This window comes from Gasterosteus aculeatus, chromosome 21, assembly GCF_964276395.1.
Source record: "Gasterosteus aculeatus chromosome 21, fGasAcu3.hap1.1, whole genome shotgun sequence".
Taxonomy (NCBI): domain Eukaryota; kingdom Metazoa; phylum Chordata; class Actinopteri; order Perciformes; family Gasterosteidae; genus Gasterosteus; species Gasterosteus aculeatus.
Window position 1 is genome coordinate 7,196,719 of NC_135708.1, and position 15,225 is coordinate 7,211,943.

The 15,225-nt window shown below is 46.9% G+C and overlaps 4 non-coding genes across 4 annotated transcripts; all 4 read right to left on the reverse strand.

Annotated features, from left to right (window-relative positions):
* Positions 1-5,568: 5,568 nt before the first annotated feature.
* On the reverse strand, positions 5,569-5,640 carry trnag-ucc (transfer RNA glycine (anticodon UCC)). The gene has a single exon. It is a non-coding gene; the product is annotated as a tRNA-Gly (tRNA).
* A 491-nt stretch (positions 5,641-6,131) lies between these two features.
* Positions 6,132-6,203, reverse strand: trnag-ucc (transfer RNA glycine (anticodon UCC)). Its single transcript has one exon. It is a non-coding gene; the product is annotated as a tRNA-Gly (tRNA).
* Positions 6,204-8,303: 2,100 nt separating this feature from the next.
* trnag-ucc (transfer RNA glycine (anticodon UCC)) lies at positions 8,304-8,375 on the reverse strand. The gene has a single exon. It is a non-coding gene; the product is annotated as a tRNA-Gly (tRNA).
* A 98-nt stretch (positions 8,376-8,473) lies between these two features.
* On the reverse strand, positions 8,474-8,545 carry trnag-ucc (transfer RNA glycine (anticodon UCC)). The gene has a single exon. It is a non-coding gene; the product is annotated as a tRNA-Gly (tRNA).
* Between the last annotated feature and the right edge of the window lie 6,680 nt (positions 8,546-15,225).

Sequence of the window (15,225 nt, forward strand, 5' to 3'; positions counted from 1 at the left end):
GCCCTGATGAAGACATTACATTACATTACATTACATGTCATTTAGCTGACGCTTTTATCCAAAGCGACGTACAATAAGTGCATTCAACCATAGGGTACAAACTCAGGAGAACAAGAAACAAGAAAGTGCAATTTCCTCAAATAAGCGAATTAACAATTTGCTATAGATGAGTGACATCACAAGTACAATTTAAGTGCTGCAATTTGTTAGTCTTTAGTCGAGGTAGAGTCTGAAGAGGTGTGTCTTTAGTTTGCGGCGGAAGATGTGAAGGCTCTCTGCGGTCCTGATGTCTTCAGAGAGCGCGTTCCACCATTTCGGCGCAAGGACAGCGAAGAGTCGAGACCTAGTCGAGTGTTTTGCTCTCAGTGAGGGAGGGACGAGTAGTTTTGCAGATGCAGAGCGGAGAGTGCGGGTTGGGATGTAGGGTTTGACCATGTCCTGGATGTAAGCTGGACCCGATCCATTCACAGCATGGTACGTGAGCACCAGTGTTTTGAACTGGATGCGGGCGGCCACCGGTAGCCAGTGAAGAGAGCGGAGGAGTGGAGTAGTGTGGGAGAATTTCGGAAGGTTGAAGACCAGTCGAGCTGCTGCATTCTGAATGAGCTGCAGAGGTCGAATGGCGGTGGCAGGGAGACCTGCCAGGAGGGAGTTGCAGTAGTCCAGGCGGGAGATGACAAGAGCCTGAATCAGTACCTGCGCTGCCTTCTGAGTGAGAAGGGGACGTATTCTCCTGATGTTGTAGAGCGTGTATCTACAGGATCGCGTTGTCGCAGTGATGTTGGGAGTCAGGGAGAGTTGGTTGTCGAGTGTGACGCCGAGGTTCTTAGCAGTCGAAGTGGGCGTTAGCACAGAGTTTCCAAAGTTGACTGTCAGGTCCTGGGTAAGCGAATCTTTTCCGGGAAAGAGAAGTAGTTCAGTCTTGTCGGGGTTGATTTTCAGATGGTGGGCGGACATCCACTGAGAGATGTCAGTTAGACAGGCAGAGATCCGAGCCGCCACCTGGGTGTCCGAGCGAGGGAAGGAGAGAATTAGTTGGGTGTCATCGGCATAGCTGTGGTAAGAGAAGCCATGCGAGCGAATGACAGCGCCAAGAGAGTTGGTGTAAAGCGAAAACAGGAGGGGACCCAGCACGGAACCCTGAGGAACTCCAGTAGTAAGAGGACACGGTTCCGACACAGATCCTCGCCAGGTTACCCGGTAGGTGCGGCCATCGAGGTAGGACGAGAGAAGGGAGAGAGCAGAGCCTGTGACACCAAGTTCTTGAAGGGAGGAAATAAGGATCTGGTGGTTGACCGTGTCAAATGCAGCAGAGAGGTCCAGAAGGATGAGGACAGAGGAGAGAGAGGCGGCTCTAGCAGTGTGGAGTTGCTCAGAGACAGCAAGGAGAGCAGTCTCTGTAGAGTGGCCTGCCTTGAAACCTGACTGGTGGGGGTCAAGGAGGTTGTTACAGTGGAGATAAGAGGAGAGTTGATTAAAGATAGCACGTTCAAGGGTTTTGGACAAGAAGGGAAGAAGAGAGACCGGTCTGTAGTTGTTTTCTTCAGAAGACAAGACAAGTTAACTGCAGCGAAAGCGGCTCGTCAATTGATTTAGCGGTAATGGTACATTTTTTGGACTCAGCCTCCAGCCTAAATAAGCGAATGAAATACCTACTTGGAATGAAACGGCAATAAGGATCACCAGGCTTCGGACACGGGAAAGGTTTTCCCCCATTGGTATTCGCAAACCTGTCCCTGACGAAAGACCAACTGGCGGTTTGAACCTAAACACTTTAAGATAGAGTAAGTGATACAGAGGAAAACACCTGCGATGGCCCGGAATCGAACTCGGGTCAACTGCTTGGACGGCAGCTATGCTCACCACTATACCTACATCGCTTGCTTATGTTCAAACATTGGATGTGAAAAACGAGACCTATCTAAAGAACAGACAATTTGGAATTGCGCGGGGAGACCCCAATGGATTCTAGTCTATCGCCCTGACCACTCGCCCACGACAACCTTCGAGTTCAGGTTCAGGTTCATGGCTCCCTGGCAAAACAGCAGTCATCATCGATGGAGATTTTGAGCCCTCATGAAGACAAGTTCACTGCAGCCAAAGCGGCTCGTCAATTGATTCAGCGGTAATGGTACATTTTTTGGACTCAGCCTCCAGCCTAAATAAGCGAATGAAACACCTACTTGGAATGAAACTATGCACACATAGGGGGGGTCGTCACTGAACAACGGCAATAAGGATCACCAGGCTTCGGACCCGGGAAAGGCTTTCCCCCATTGGTATTCGCAAACCTGTCCCTGACGAAAGACCGACCGGCGGTTTGAACCTACACACTTTAACATAGTGTAAGTGATACAGAGGAAAACACCTGCGATGGCCCGGAATCGAACCCGGGTCAACTGCTTGGACGGCAGCTATGCTCACCACTATACCACCATCGCTTGCTTATCTTCAAACATTGGATGTGAAAAACGAGACCTATCTAAAGAACAGACAATTTGGAATTGCGCGGGGAGACCCCAATGGATTCTAGTCTATCGCCCTGACCACTCGCCCACGACAACCTTCGAGTTCAGGTTCAGGTTCATGGCTCCCTGGCAAAACAGCAGTCGTCATCGATGGAGATTTTGAGCCCTGATGAAGACAAGTTAACTGCAGCGAAAGCGGCTCGTCAATTGATTTAGCGGTAATGGTACATTTTTTGGACTCAGCCTCCAGCCTAAATAAGCGAATGAAATACCTACTTGGAATGAAACGGCAATAAGGATCACCAGGCTTCGGACACGGGAAAGGTTTTCCCCCATTGGTATTCGCAAACCTGTCCCTGACGAAAGACCAACTGGCGGTTTGAACCTAAACACTTTAACATAGTGTAAGTGATACAGAGGAAAACACCTGCGATGGCCCGGAATCGAACCCGGGTCAACTGCTTGGACGGCAGCTATGCTCACCACTATACCACCATCGCTTGCTTATGTTCAAACATTGGATGTGAAAAACGAGACCTATCTAAAGAACAGACAATTTGGAATTGCACGGGGAGACCCCAATGGATTCTAGTCTATCGCCCTGACCACTCGCCCACGACAACCTTCGAGTTCAGGTTCAGGTTCATGGCTCCCTGGCAAAACAGCAGTCGTCATCGATGGAGATTTTGAGCCCTCATGAAGACAAGTTCACTGCAGCCAAAGCGGCTCGTCAATTGATTCAGCGGTAATGGTACATTTTTCGGACTCAGCCTCGAGTCTAAATAAGCGAATGAAACACCTACTTGGAATGAAACTATGCACACAAGAGGGGGTCATCACTGGACAACGGCAATAAGGATCACTAGGCTTCGGACACGGGAAAGGCTTTCCCCCATTGGTATTCGCAAACCTGTCCCTGACGAAAGACCGACCGGCGGTTTGAACCTACACACTTTAACATAGTGTAAGTGATACAGAGGAAAACACCTGCGATGGCCCGGAATCGAACCCGGGTCAACTGCTTGGACGGCAGCTATGCTCACCACTATACCACCATCGCTTGCTTATCTTCAAACATTGGATGTGAAAAACGAGACCTATCTAAAGAACAGACAATTTGGAATTGCGCGGGGAGACCCCAATGGATTCTAGTCTATCGGCCCTGACCACTCGCCCACGACAACCTTCGAGTTCAGGTTCAGGTTCATGGCTCCCTGGCAAAACAGCAGTCGTCATCGATGGAGATTTTGAGCCCTGATGAAGACAAGTTAACTGCAGCGAAAGCGGCTCGTCAATTGATTTAGCGGTAATGGTACATTTTTTGGACTCAGCCTCCAGCCTAAATAAGCGAATGAAATACCTACTTGGAATGAAACGGCAATAAGGATCACCAGGCTTCGGACACGGGAAAGGCTTTCCCCCATTGGTATTCGCAAACCTGTCCCTGACGAAAGACCGACCGGCGGTTTGAACCTACACACTTTAACATAGTGTAAGTGATACAGAGGAAAACACCTGCGATGGCCCGGAATCGAACCCGGGTCAACTGCTTGGACGGCAGCTATGCTCACCACTATACCACCATCGCTTGCTTATCTTCAAACATTGGATGTGAAAAACGAGACCTATCTAAAGAACAGACAATTTGGAATTGCGCGGGGAGACCCCAATGGATTCTAGTCTATCGGCCCTGACCACTCGCCCACGACAACCTTCGAGTTCAGGTTCAGGTTCATGGCTCCCTGGCAAAACAGCAGTCGTCATCGATGGAGATTTTGAGCCCTGATGAAGACAAGTTAACTGCAGCGAAAGCGGCTCGTCAATTGATTTAGCGGTAATGGTACATTTTTTGGACTCAGCCTCCAGCCTAAATAAGCGAATGAAATACCTACTTGGAATGAAACGGCAATAAGGATCACCAGGCTTCGGACACGGGAAAGGCTTTCCCCCATTGGTATTCGCAAACCTGTCCCTGACGAAAGACCGACCGGCGGTTTGAACCTACACACTTTAACATAGTGTAAGTGATACAGAGGAAAACACCTGCGATGGCCCGGAATCGAACCCGGGTCAACTGCTTGGACGGCAGCTATGCTCACCACTATACCACCATCGCTTGCTTATCTTCAAACATTGGATGTGAAAAACGAGACCTATCTAAAGAACAGACAATTTGGAATTGCGCGGGGAGACCCCAATGGATTCTAGTCTATCGGCCCTGACCACTCGCCCACGACAACCTTCGAGTTCAGGTTCAGGTTCATGGCTCCCTGGCAAAACAGCAGTCGTCATCGATGGAGATTTTGAGCCCTGATGAAGACAAGTTAACTGCAGCGAAAGCGGCTCGTCAATTGATTTAGCGGTAATGGTACATTTTTTGGACTCAGCCTCCAGCCTAAATAAGCGAATGAAATACCTACTTGGAATGAAACGGCAATAAGGATCACCAGGCTTCGGACACGGGAAAGGCTTTCCCCCATTGGTATTCGCAAACCTGTCCCTGACGAAAGACCGACCGGCGGTTTGAACCTACACACTTTAACATAGTGTAAGTGATACAGAGGAAAACACCTGCGATGGCCCGGAATCGAACCCGGGTCAACTGCTTGGACGGCAGCTATGCTCACCACTATACCACCATCGCTTGCTTATCTTCAAACATTGGATGTGAAAAACGAGACCTATCTAAAGAACAGACAATTTGGAATTGCGCGGGGAGACCCCAATGGATTCTAGTCTATCGGCCCTGACCACTCGCCCACGACAACCTTCGAGTTCAGGTTCAGGTTCATGGCTCCCTGGCAAAACAGCAGTCGTCATCGATGGAGATTTTGAGCCCTGATGAAGACAAGTTAACTGCAGCGAAAGCGGCTCGTCAATTGATTTAGCGGTAATGGTACATTTTTTGGACTCAGCCTCCAGCCTAAATAAGCGAATGAAATACCTACTTGGAATGAAACGGCAATAAGGATCACCAGGCTTCGGACACGGGAAAGGTTTTCCCCCATTGGTATTCGCAAACCTGTCCCTGACGAAAGACCAACTGGCGGTTTGAACCTAAACACTTTAAGATAGTGTAAGGGATACAGCGGAAAACATCTGCGATGGCCGGGAATGGAACCCGGGTCAACTGCTTGGAAGTCAGCTATGCTCACCACTGTACCACCATCGCTTGCTTATGTTCAAAGATTGGATGTGAAAAACGAGACCTATCTAAAGAACAGACAATTTGGAATTGCGCGGGGAGACCCCAATGGATTCTAGTCTATCGCCCTGACCACTCGCCCACGACAACCTTCGAGTTCAGGTTCAGGTTCATGGCTCCCTGGCAAAACAGCAGTCGTCATCGATGGAGATTTTGAGCCCTGATGAAGACAAGTTAACTGCAGCGAAAGCGGCTCGTCAATTGATTCAGCGGTAATGGTACATTTTTTGGACTCAGCCTCCAGCCTAAATAAGCGAATGAAACACCTACTTGGAATGAAACTATGCACACATAGGGGGGGGGTCATTACTGAACAACGGCAATAAGGATCACCAGGCTTCGGACCCGGGAAAGGCTTTCCCCCATTGGTATTCGCAAACCTGTCCCTGACGAAAGACCGACTGGCGGTTTGAACCTAAACACTTTAAGATAGTGTAAGTGATACAGAGGAAAACACCTGCGATGGCCGGGAATCGAACCCGGGTCAACTGCTTGGAAGGCAGCTATGCTCACCACTATACCACCATCGCTTGCTTATATTCAAACATTGGATGTGAAAAACGAGACCTATCTAAAGAACAGACAATTTGGAATTGCGCGGGGAGACCCCAATGGATTCTAGTCTATCGCCCTGACCACTCGCCCACGACAACCTTCGAGTTCAGGTTCAGGTTCATGGCTCCCTGCCAAAACAGCAGTCGTCATCGATGGAGATTTTGAGCCCTCATGAAGACAAGTTCACTGCAGCCAAAGCGGCTCGTCAATTGATTCAGCGGTAATGGTACATTTTTTGGACTCAGCCTCCAGCCTAAATAAGCGAATGAAACACCTACTTGGAATGAAACTATGCACACAAAGGGGGGGGTCATCACTGAACAACGGCAATAAGGATCACCAGGCTTCGGACCCGGGAAAGGCTTTCCCCCATTGGTATTCGCAAACCTGTCCCTGACGAAAGACCGACTGGCGGTTTGAACCTAAACACTTTAAGATAGTGTAAGTGATACAGAGGAAAACACCTGCTATGGCCCGGAATCGAACCCGGGTCAACTGCTTGGACGGCAGCTATGCTCACCACTATACCACCATCGCTTGCTTATGTTCAAACATTGGATGTGAAAAACGAGACCTATCTAAAGAACAGACAATTTGGAATTGCGCGGGGAGACCCCAATGGATTCTAGTCTATCGCCCTGACCACTCGCCCACGACAACCTTCGAGTTCAGGTTCAGGTTCATGGCTCCCTGGCAAAACAGCAGTCGTCATCGATGGAGATTTTGAGCCCTCATGAAGACAAGTTCACTGCAGCCAAAGCGGCTCGTCAATTGATTCAGCGGTAATGGTACATTTTTTGGACTCAGCCTCCAGCCTAAATAAGCGAATGAAATACCTACTTGGAATGAAACGGCAATAAGGATCACCAGGCTTCGGACACGGGAAAGGTTTTCCCCCATTGGTATTCGCAAACCTGTCCCTGACGAAAGACCAACTGGCGGTTTGAACCTAAACACTTTAAGATAGAGTAAGTGATACAGAGGAAAACACCTGCGATGGCCCGGAATCGAACTCGGGTCAACTGCTTGGACGGCAGCTATGCTCACCACTATACCACCATCGCTTGCTTATGTTAAAACATTGGATGTGAAAAACGAGACCTATCTAAAGAACAGACAATTTGGAATTGCGCGGGGAGACCCCAATGGATTCTAGTCTATCGCCCTGACCACTCGCCCACGACAACCTTTGAGTTCAGGTTCAGGTTCATGGCTCCCTGGCAAAACAGCAGTCGTCATCGATGGAGATTTTGAGCCCTGATGAAGACAAGTTAACTGCAGCGAAAGCGGCTCGTCAATTGATTTAGCGGTAATGGTACATTTTTTGGACTCAGTCTCCAGCCTAAATAAGCGAATGAAATACCTACTTGGAATGAAACGGCAATAAGGATCACCAGGCTTCGGACACGGGAAAGGTTTTCCCCCATTGGTATTCGCAAACCTGTCCCTGACGAAAGACCAACTGGCGGTTTGAACCTAAACACTTTAAGATAGTGTAAGGGATACAGCGGAAAACATCTGCGATGGCCGGGAATGGAACCCGGGTCAACTGCTTGGAAGTCAGCTATGCTCACCACTATACCACCATCGCTTGCTCATGTTCAAAGATTGGATGTAAAAAACGAGACCTATCTAAAGAACAGACAATTTGGAATTGCGCGGGGAGACCCCAATGGATTCTAGTCTATCGCCCTGACCACTCGCCCACGACAACCTTCGAGTTCAGGTTCAGGTTCATGGCTCCCTGCCAAAACAGCAGTCGTCATCGATGGAGATTTTGAGCCCTCATGAAGACAAGTTCACTGCAGCCAAAGCGGCTCGTCAATTGATTCAGCGGTAATGGTACATTTTTTGGACTCAGCCTCCAGCCTAAATAAGCGAATGAAACACCTACTCGGAATGAAGCTATGCACACAAGAGGGTCATCACTGGAAAACGGCAATAAGGATCACGAGGCTACGGACACGGGAAAGGCTTTCCCTTATTCCCACATGGGTATTCGCAAACCTGTCCCTGACGAAAGACCGACTGGCAGATTAAACCTAAATACTTTAAGAGATACAGTGGAAAACATCTGCGATGGCAGGGAATTGAACCCTGGTCAACTGCTTGGAAGGCAGCAATGCTCACCACTATACCACCACCGCTTGCTCATGTGCAAACATTGGATGGGAAAAAATAGACCTATCTAAAGATTGGACAAATTTCAAATCACAGCGAGAGACGCGATAGAGAGGAAAACATGTGCGATAGCCGGGAATCGAACCCGGGTCAACTGCTTGGAAAGAAGCTATGCTCACCACTATACCACCATCGCTTGCTCATCTGCATACATTCAATGGGAAAAAAGAGACCTATCTAAAGAACGGACAAATTTGGAATCACGCCAGGAGACGCAGATGGATTTCTAGTCTATCGCCTTAGCGGCTTCGGACAAGTGAAGGGCTTTCTGCCATTCCCACATTGGTATTGCCAAACCTGTCCCTGACGAAAGACCGACTGGCGGCTTGAACCTCAACACTTTAAGATAGACAAATTCACTGCAGCCAAAGCGGCTCGTCAATGTATGTTTTGTATACCATTTTCTCCGCACAATAAGGCGCATAAGATACTGCAGTCTATCAGCGCAAATGTGCACTGTCAAAATTCGAGAGCGCAAATCTGGTTGATGCGCGCACGTAAATCAAACATCCGACAGCAAAAGTCTGTCTCGCGAGAGCAAAAGTCCGTCTTGAGCGAGCAAAAATTTCAGGGTCCGATCGATACTGCGAGGTGCGTCCGCTCCCGCCGCCCCCCTCGCCATCCACGACTTCTTCGACTGCTTTCCAGCCACGCCGCCTACCAAGGGCTCCTTTTAGAATAACTTATTTCCCTGTTAAGATGGTTCCGCTATTGTAAAGAAAAGGGCACTGTCTCTCGCTCTTTAATCTCATGAAGTGCTCTGCAAGAACGACAGCTTTGTTTCTCCGACGCACCCTGAAACAAGCTCCATATCTCACGCGCTTGAGCGCCACTCAGCATCTTGCCGTCGTAGACCGAGCATTGGCATGTTTGGCAGAGCGCCTTGCGCGCCGTGTACAACCAGTATGGATCAACCGATTAACCAATCTGTTCGTTCAAATTGTTTGTGCTTCATCAATTAATGTTTCACATAACTAATATGCCGCATCATAAATATTTTTATATTAATTTCAAAACTTTTCAAAATTGAAAATTAAAAACGTTTTATTTATTTATTTATTGTAAATGACTTATTTATTTATTGTAAATGACCGCGGCAGGGCGGCACGGTGGCGTGGTGGTTAGCACTGTTGCCTCACAGCAAGAAGGTCCTGGGTTCGATTCCGCCCAGTGGCCTTTCTGTGTAGAGTCTGCATGTTCTCCCCGTGTCTGCGTGGGTTCTCTCCGGGTTCTCCGGCTTCCTCCCACAGTCCAAAGACATGTTCTTGGGATCAGGTTAATTGGGGACTTTAAATTGCCCGTAGATGTGTGAATGTGAGTGTGAATGATTGTATGTCTCTGTGTTGGCCCTGCGATTGGCTGGCGACCAATCCAGGATGTACCCTGTCTATTGCCTGAAGTTGGCTGGGATGGACTCCAGCCCCCCCGCGACCCTGTGTGCAGGATAAGCGGTTTGACAATGGATGGATGGACCTCTTGCTGCCCAACTGCAGTACCTTTGCCCACCAGGGGGCTTTGGGAATCACTGGTCTAAAACATTATACAATGAGGTGACACTTTTCACCAGGTCATACAGATTGTTTGGTTGTTGACGATCTCCCCCATGACTGTCCAAGAGTCAGTTTTGAGTGGTTCAAAGCATCCAAATATACATACATACAGCTTTTTTACTTTTTTTCCCCCAGTATGTGTCAAATCACATTGCCTAAAATCAAGCATTTTCCTGGTACGTCATCTACTGAAACGACAGGGCTTGAGTCACTTTCACAGGATGGTGGTCATAGAGAGAACACTCCCTTGTTGCGCTCACCCTGTCTTACCACATCCAAGCATCGTTGTAAAATAACAGAATATTTTTTGGCTTTTTCATACAAAGGGCTTGTCTTATTAGGGCCGCGTTGATCCTGCTGCTGCTTTACTAATCCAATCTGATGCTGAGGGACCAGAAACATTTGAGTGTCCTTCATTTTTATCTCCTACTATTGACAAGACAAATTATACGTAAATAGAATAGCAGCCCCTAATAGTGGTAATAAAAATCCTCCCATCTGATTAAGGGTCTTTTCCTCCCTGGTCAGTTTGACTTTTATCAACCGCCAGACAGATAATCTTTTTCTTTTAGAAGGCATAAAGGGCATGTTTGTCGGTCAAAGGAATGTTACCTCTCAATACGTTGAGGGTAGGGGTGTAACGATTCATTTACTGAATTGATTAATCGATTTATATTCCTGCGATCCAACTGAATCGATCTGTGCTCCGCAAATCGGCATTCCGGACGACATATATCGATTACAAATCGATTGAAATGGTACATATTCGATTGTATCGATACTTGGAAACTGCACATTGGATATAAGTACAAAAACGGTATGGATGTGTGTTTGTTTGTTTGTTTGTTTTTTAGCACTTTAGACACCTTAAACTTTACTCGATTCAGTCTGCTTGTCTGTGACGTCATCAGTACGCAGCGGCAGCCGCACAAAACAACAACAAGACACAGCGTGGAGGAGACGACTGCGAGCAAGACATTTACAAACTAACTTATCGATCCAGTGTGTGGAAACATTTTAGCTTTTGCAAACACGGAGGTGTTCTAAATAATTCGTCGCTGTTTGTAGAATATGTTGAAGCCAAATAAAAAACACGGAAACACACCAAATCTTTCCAACCATCTACTAAGGCGCCGTGGGATCAAGCAACGCCGACAGTCCAGGACCTCTAGCAGCGTTACCGCTGCAGCAGCAGCAGAAGGTAACTCCAGCTCTGCAGACACCTCAAGCCTCGCCAGCACGAAACTCAACATCACAGTAACAAATGCCAAGTTTATCTGTAAAGACATGCAACCCTACAATGTGTTTGAAAATCCGGGGTTCTGTGAATTGATCCAAACATTGTGGAATGTTTACATTGAAAATGGCACTTGATTCAAATAAAAGGTTAATACATTTGCCATCAATTGTTGTTTGCTTGTTTATAATATCCATAATTAATTTAAACCTTATTTCAACCGCCAGACAGATAATCTTTTTCTTTTAGAAGGCATAAGGGGCATGTTTGTCGGTCAAAGGAATGTTACCTCTCAATACGTTGAGGGTAGGGGTGTAACGATTCATTCATCGATTTATATTCCTGCGATCCAACTGAATCGATCTGTGCTCCGCAAATCGGCATTCCGGACGACATATATCGATTACAAATCGATTGAAATGGTACAAGAAACAACAGGGATCTCGGAAACTTTGCCTGCACTGTCCAGTAAAGTTACTGAATCGATATCAAGTCACTGAATCGAATCGAATCGTTCTAAATTAACCCAGATTGTCCATGAATCGAATCGACAACCTTGAATCGCGATTCAAATCGAATCGTTGTTAAAATGAACCGTTACACCCCTAATTGAGGGTGACAAATGACAAATTCCTCTGCATGCGCGACAACATTTTAGAGGTATTACCGCCTTGTTTTTTCTGGAATATACACAACCTGTTGTCCCGACAGCAAAGCTGTTCTGAGTCTTAAATGTTCGGGAGTCAAAGCTTTATAATCTATGAGAAGATAACCATATGATTGCTGGGTCACGTTGTTAAAGGCCTCTAAAAATATTTAGTTTTACCTGGAAACATCTGTCTGGCCAGTAGTGTAATTTGATATTTAAGCCGGGGGAGGTTTTTAAACAGAATGAGTTGGTGTTTAAACTAATAGTACAACTAGATTTGCCTTGAAAAATTACATTATGTACATATACATAAATGTACATATACACACAAACACACATACATACATATTTGGTGAAAACATTTTGAACTATATTATTACCAGCATCAGTCATCTATCATGAGTAGGTTGTTTGTCAGGTGGTAGTAAACTGGGGTGTGACAACAGACTTGTTTCTAGCGTTTAATGTGACGCCTTTACATTTGTTTTACTATGCAGGGTGTTATAGGCATAACATTTGTGACCGCCTGATACAAACTCTAATGTGGTCTTCACATGGCTGACCACATACGTCACCGCTGTTTATCTCGTCAGTCAAGTCCCCGAGATATGCGCACCGGGGCGCCACCCATTCATCCCCTCTCAATGTAAAGGCAATGCTGTCTGTGTCACAGTACAAGATCCTTTCATGCAGTTTGTCTAACAAGTCATAGACCAGCAATCTCGCATGGGCAGTTGTCAGGGTTCCTATAAAGACGTTAACATCTTTTACACAAGAACCGCGGGCGTCTGCATGTCTGCATAAAACAGAATTGTCTCAAAATGGTCACTAAACATCAATTATGTTTAAGAGAGATTAAAAGTAGTTTGTCTCATGGCTTTGTTGACACAGATTTTGTCTGGGTTTAATTGAATGCCCTCTTCTTCAAAATAGTCTGACATATTTCTCCTGAAGCTTCCTGTTTACATTTCATGAACGTCTTCACATACCCACTGAAAAACGTGATTGTCTTGTTGGGGAAATCCCAAACTTCAATGGACACAATCCTGTATCCCTTTTCCACAGCCTTCTGCAACTCAGTTGATACCTACACCCCAAACAGCAATTGGTCTCTGTGAGTGAACTCGCCAATCCGATTCAAAGCCTGCCACACAATGGGAACATGAGCTTGTCATGACATCTGTACGGTAGGACCGGAGGGGACAACCCAATTAATCGCACACACAATCCTCAGTATTACATTTTAAAACTTTTCTGGGGGCAGTATATTACACACATGTAACAACCCTTTAAGACACACAAAAAAACCTTATAGATCACCTCGGATAAATCTTTGAGTAACTCTATGACAGTCATACTGGCGTCACTCTGTATTGACATATCGCTTTATGTATCGATCGGTTGTGTCCGGTGTTTGTTTAATTAATGCATCCAACTTAGAGATCATTCACTAATGCTGTTCATTTCAGGTTGGAACGCCGAAAATCCTGGATCCCCTTAAACAATGGTATTTGAACCTTTGTCATAATTCACCCCCATTTGCGAAACTATTAGTGAGAGTCTAAGCACAAACTGGTCAGCATTAGGCACATGCATAGCATTGAGCATGTCATCATAAGGGTGTGTTTGAACAACACTATCTGGATTTATAGATTCCAACGCAGAGGGCTCTAGAGGTACCGGTTGCTCTGTTCAATATCACCTGTTGGCTCTCGCATCCGTTGCAGCCCCTCTTCAACTGTCTCAGCACAGCGGATTAACTCCTCGTCACTTATTGCTGTGGCATATCTGGAAATAAAAGGCTCAGTCTCTTAATTTGCTGTAAACCACCCCATTGAAGCCCATCTGCGCAATAAAAAAAGGAATATATAAATACATCATTTAAATCTAACAAACTACGTCTCAAATGAATAAATAAACATACACACACAATTTTCTTTGGGTGTTTAACCCAGGCCAATTTTCAGATGAGCCCGCTGACCTATGTAAAAATAAGTATTTTTGAAAGTTATAAAAAGTAAATGCAATAAAAAAAACTGATCACTTCATTACTTGAGTCAGCCGCCCTGCTCGTTGTGGGTAGTGGTATCCCATTGAGAGCTTCAACAAATGTAATTTGCGAATTCTTGGAGGAGTCTATTCACAGTGCTGTCTCCTCACATTTTGTAGTTCACTTTCTGCAACGATTCTGGCTGCAGCCATTTTCTAAAAGATATGCGCACGAATGTAAATACATTGAAGATAAGTTAAGATGGAGAAAATAAATCATAAATTTATAAACCTTGTCAATTATTTAGATAGCTAATTTAATCATGGCAGTCATGTCATTGAGAAACCTTAATGAAGAGACATTTAAGAATATCCATCCATCCATCCATTTTCAACCGCTTATCCGGGGTCGGGTCGCGGGGGCAACAGCTCCAGCAGGGGACCCCAAACTTCCCTTTCCCGGGCCACATCTACCAGCTCTGACTGGGAGATCCCAAGGCGTTCCCAGGCCAGTGCAGAGATATAATCTCTCCACCTAGTCCTGGGTCTTCCCCGGGGCCTCTTCCCAGCTGGCCGTGCCTGAAACACCTCCCTAGGGAGGCGCCCAGGGGGCATCCTCACCAGATGCCTAAACCACCTCAACCGGCTCCTTTCGACGCAAAGGAGCAGCGGCTCTACTCCGAGCTCCTCGCGAATGGCTGAGCTTCTCAGCCTATCCCTAAGGGAGACGCCAGCCACTCTCCTGAGGAAACCCATTTCGGCCGCTTGTACCCGTGACCTAGTTCTTTCGGTCATGACCCATCCTTCATGACCATAGGTGAGGGTAAGAACGAAGATTGACCGGTAGATCGAGAGCTTTGCCTTCCGGCTCAGCTCTCTTTTCGTCACAACGGTGCGGTAAAGCGAGTGCAATACCGCCCCCGCTGCTCCGATTCTCCGGCCAAACTCACACTCCATCTTCCCCTCACTCGTGAACAAGACTCCGAGGTACTTGAACTCCTTCACTTGGGGTAAGGACACATTCCCTACCTGGAGTAGGCAATCCATCGGTTTCCTGCTGAGAACCATGGCTTGAGATTTAGAGGTGCTAATCCTCATCCCGACCGCTTCACACTCGACTGCGAAACGCTCCAGTGAGAGTTGGAGGTCACAGACGGAAGATGCCATCAGGACCACATCATCTGCAAAAAGCAGCGATGAGATCCGCAGCCCCCCAAACTGTAGACCCTCCTCCCCCCGACTACGCCTCGATATCCTGTCCATGAAAACCACAAACAAGATTGGTGACAAGGCGCAGCCCTGGCGAAGGCCAACCCCCACCGGAAACGCCTTCGACTTACTGCCGAGCACCCGAACACAGCTCTTGCTTTGGGCGTACAAGGATTGGATGG